This window comes from Schistocerca cancellata, chromosome 1 (assembly GCF_023864275.1).
Source record: "Schistocerca cancellata isolate TAMUIC-IGC-003103 chromosome 1, iqSchCanc2.1, whole genome shotgun sequence".
Lineage (NCBI taxonomy): Eukaryota > Metazoa > Arthropoda > Insecta > Orthoptera > Acrididae > Schistocerca > Schistocerca cancellata.
Genome location: NC_064626.1, coordinates 339,136,766 through 339,141,319, shown reverse-complemented (window position 1 = coordinate 339,141,319; position 4,554 = coordinate 339,136,766). Strand labels below are relative to the sequence as shown.

The window sequence follows — 4,554 nt, the reverse complement described above, 5'->3', positions numbered from 1 at the left end:
TTCCTGGCAGATTAAAACTGTGTGCCGGACCGAGACTCGAACTCGGGACCTTTGCCTTTCGCGGGCAAGTGCTCTATATGAGACATACCTTTACGCTCCTTCCACGATGGAGAGACAGATAAGGATCTCGGCTGCTATTTACGCTTCATGGTTGGTTCTTCTTTTTCCAGAGACTGGCTGCGTCTGAGACTGGTGAACTACAGTGTACACATTACATCACGATCATGTAACCAAAAATTAATTAGTCAATCAATTTCAAGACTTCAGCAGTGTTTTTCGATCAATTCTCTGTTAGGAATTTGCCTTGGAAGGAGTTCTCGCATGTGCTGGTATCCCGCAAGGGAAGTCTTGGGGTTTTCTGAAGTAAATGCTGCTTTGTTTGCGTTTAATTTTTTGACAGGAATTTCTCAGGTGTCAGTATGACAGAGTTTCTGACACTTGGTGCTTTGTTCGGGAATGAGCGTGACTTCCGGTCTGCGCACCTGTCTCCCGACCTGCGTGCGTTGTAATGCACGAAAGATTTTTAATAGAGTTATTATGTGGGGGTGTGATACGTTGATGTCGATATCATGACGATATTCCTTATGGATCGGAAAAAAGCTGTCTATTTAAGTAATTCTTTTCGATTTCCTTTATAAGACCTATGTCTTCCAAAACTGCAGAAAATTATGAGCTTTTCCCACCAACGGCTGCGAACAGAATTTTATAAATAAACAATAATTCCTTCGCTATGTAGTTGACATTGATTTCAATTTCCTGGCGTGAGATCCTCCCCCTGCAGAACAAATTGAGTCTTTTTACCGATTTCCAGATGGGGGAGGGGAATGGGAGTGGGGGGAGGGAGCAAAGGGCTGGGAGATTTCCCAGAGTGGAGTGGTTACTTAATTTATCGATTTCATTAATTAGTAAATTTATCTGATATCAAAGCTCTGCCTGAATGGTTACGGAAGTTCCCAGAGAGGTGGGGGAGGGGAATTGGTGGGGTAGGAATAGGGGGAGGGTGATGTTATAAGGGTCGATTATCCCTAGGGGGCATAGATCAACCTCAGGGGGTCATCAGTACCCTCCCTCCCTTCCCAGTGGGAGGAGGGAGGGGGGGGAGGGCACATAAATCAGTGAAGTTGGTCCCAGAATATATGCAACCCACACGCAAACGCATACACACACACACACACACACACACACACACACACACACACACACGACAGAGAGAGAGAAGTGACTTTAGTTTTCAGCATATATCTCGTTGGGTTGGCAACATGTTGATCAACAAACCAAATATTAAAGGACATAAAGGAAAGACACAGTTGTAGCTACTTTAAATCACAGTTTTCGGTAAAATATCTACAGCTAATGACAGAAAAATAATGGCAATTAGCGTAAAGAAAATGAAAATGGTGAAGAAAAAAGTTATTAAGTACAAATGTGCGATTGTTTAATGAGTGATGTTGTGAAGTTATAGATCGACGTCAAGTATGTAAACAGATGAGACGAAATGCAGATGCCAGCCAAAAACTCTAATAACTGCGAGTAACCACTTACTTCGTGGAAAGTATGACGAGAAGTGTTTTATAACCTACAAATACCGCATGTCAAAACAAGACGGTATCGTTCTAGATTCCATTGAAGATGGCTTAAAGGAAAAGGCGAAAGGCGTCTGGAACAAATAAAATACATTGTAGAAAGAAAAATTATAAAACGAGAATCTTTCTTATTGTCATGACAATATTCGACATCTGTGGTGATCATATAATAAAGAAAATTTGGAAAACTTGATTGTCTGCACTAGTCTCCTGCTGAAAACTTTTAAGTTCGAGTTCTTTGCTTCAAAAAGGGAGCGTCCACGACTCTCATCATGTAGCTGCAGTGTTTACCGTCAGCGATAGGTAAGTTCCTCGTTAAAAATACATTTAAGATGTCGTTTTGAAACCTAGCCTTTTGCTCCGGTTATAGTTTCATCTCCTGCTTGTGAAATTTTGTTTGGATTTTTCTTACTCATGTTTGTTTTCGTTATGGTCAGATATGGACAGTATGTTAGTCATTTTTCCTTAGCAGCACTATCGGAATTAGAATGAGATTTTCACTCTGCAGCGGATTGTGCGCTGATATGAAACTTCCTGGCAGATTAAAACTGTGTGCCCGACCGAGACTCGAACTCGGGACCTTTGCCTTTCGCGGGCAAGCGCTCTACCAACTGAGCTACCGAAGCACGACTCAGGCCCGCTACTCACAGCTTTACTTCTGCCAGTATCTCGTCTCCTACCTTGCAAACTTTACAGAAGCTCTCCTGCGAAACTTGCAGAACTAGCACTCCTGCAAGAAAGGATATTGCGGAGACATGGCTTAGCCACAGCCTGGGGGATGTTTCCAGAATGAGATTTTCACTCTGCAGCGCAGTGTGCGCTGATATGAAACTTCCTGGCAGATTAAAACTGTGTGCCGGACCGAGACTCGAACTCGGGACCTTTGCCATTCGCGGGCAAGCGCTTTACCAACTGAGCTACCGAAGCACGACTCACGGCCGGTACTCACAGCTTTACTTCTGCCAGTATCTCGTCTCCTACCTTCCAAACTTTACAGAAGCTCTCCTGCGAATCTTGCAGAACTAGCACTCCTGAAAGAAAGGACATATCCTTTCTTTCAGGAGTGCTAGTTCTGCAAGTTTCGCAGGAGAGTTTCTGTAAAGTTTGGAAGGTAGGAGACGAGATACTGGCAGAAGTACAGCTGTGGGTACCACCCGTAACTCGTGCTTCGGTAGCTCAGTTGGTAGAGCGCTTGCCCGCGAAAGGCGAAGGTCCCGAGTTCGAGTCTCGGTCGGGCACACAGTTTTAATCTGCCAGGAAGTTTCACTATCGGAGAGAGATGGGACACGCGTTGTTCACAAATGGTTCAAATGGCTCTGAGCACTATGGGACTTAACATCGGAGGTCATCAGTCCCCTAGAACTTAGAACTACTTAAACCTAACTAACCTAAGGACATCACACACATCCATGCCTGAGGCAGGATTCGAAGCTGCGACCGTAGCAGCCGCGCGGCTCCGGAATGCAGCGCCTAGAACCGCGTGGCCACCACGGTCGGCGACACGCGTTGTTGTTGGCTGCCTTTCTCGAAGCTGATATCGCTTTCTCCCTGACACCGAAGGTCATCGCCTCACCTTTTGAGAGTAAGGCGTTCCCTAAGGGAATAGCTTGGCCGGGGAGGTCAGTGGTAGTAAGAAGACGACCCCATAGAGCAAAGGCCGCGGCGCCGGGTAGTCCGGTAACCCTGTTATGTCATGTGAGACATTTGAGACTTTTCTGAGCAAATCAAATCAGAAACCAGAAGAACTGTAGCATTATATTGACACTAATGGCACAAATAAAATAATTTAGAATAGAAAATATAAGCGAACACATACTGAACGTATCTTTAATACTGCTTGCAGGGGTATGATAAATACTGTTCGGGGAAAACATAATTAAATTTCGCAGATCGTTTCAACTCTGACCAGTTATTCGTCAATATCCTCATGTATGACATTAAAGGAGCCACAAACTTTGAAACTGTGTCCAACACACTGATATCGTAACACAACTTTGTAGACTACCAAAATATTTTCTGCAGTTTTACTTTTCGATATATTTTTTCTATGAATGAAAGTTTGTAAATAAATGTAGTAGTGTTTGTGTGATGATAATGGAATTTTTCTCATTGTGAAGTTAAATAAATGTTAGTTGTAAGTAGCCGCGATGACTTAGAGCGATACGATACTGTGACAGAATATAGTGAACATTATCACTGTGCGCGCAAGTGCACTAGGAGGTTCGGTACAGTGCAGAGGAGGGCGTAGGAAAGTGCTGAGAAAAACAACCAGGTATAGTCGCGCAGTGGCTTTTTGCTGGGAAATGCTCTTAAAGCGTTGCTGCTAAAGTATGTAATGGCAGGGATAATAATTTGGTGTGGACAGACGAAGTAAATTGATTTAAATGGGCACAGTTTAATTACCGCAAGAGGATGAAAATCAACGTGAAGAACACTGTGGGTCCCAATTCATTTTTTTATGGAGCTGCAGGAAGAAGAGTCTGTGCCACACATTGTCAACGAACAATTCCTTACATTGCACCGACAGGTCAACCTGAAGTAACATCTAACAAATTATTTGGTAAGACTTATATAGAGCTAGCCAGCGTCACAGTGAATTTTGTGTTTGAATAATACCCAGTTATACTTAAGTTTGAATTTTCATCGTATCTAAGGCAAAATCCCTAAGTAGGTTCCATGACATTCAGTATTTCTGATTCGAGAGAGTCCTGATGATTAGGAAAGTACTGCAGTGTTTTATGAAAGAAATAATACTAATAAAAATTTCAATAATTTGCATGACTACAAGTAACAGCAGTACTCAAGTCTAGTAAAAAGTAATCTGAAAGAGAGTACTTGACAGAGCAGGATTCAGTAAAATATATAGTTTCTGTGTATTTTTCACGATAAATAAGTTTCCAAGTTTAAGCGACTACAATCAGTCAGAAATATTTGTTAACGTCTTGAGCAAACAGTAGTGTTAATTGCACGA

General features: G+C 42.7%; 1 non-coding gene across 1 annotated transcript; it reads right to left on the bottom strand.

Annotated features, from left to right (window-relative positions):
* Positions 1-2,135: 2,135 nt before the first annotated feature.
* On the bottom strand, positions 2,136-2,210 carry Trnas-cga (transfer RNA serine (anticodon CGA)). The gene has a single exon. It is a non-coding gene; the product is annotated as a tRNA-Ser (tRNA).
* Positions 2,211-4,554: the final 2,344 nt, after the last annotated feature.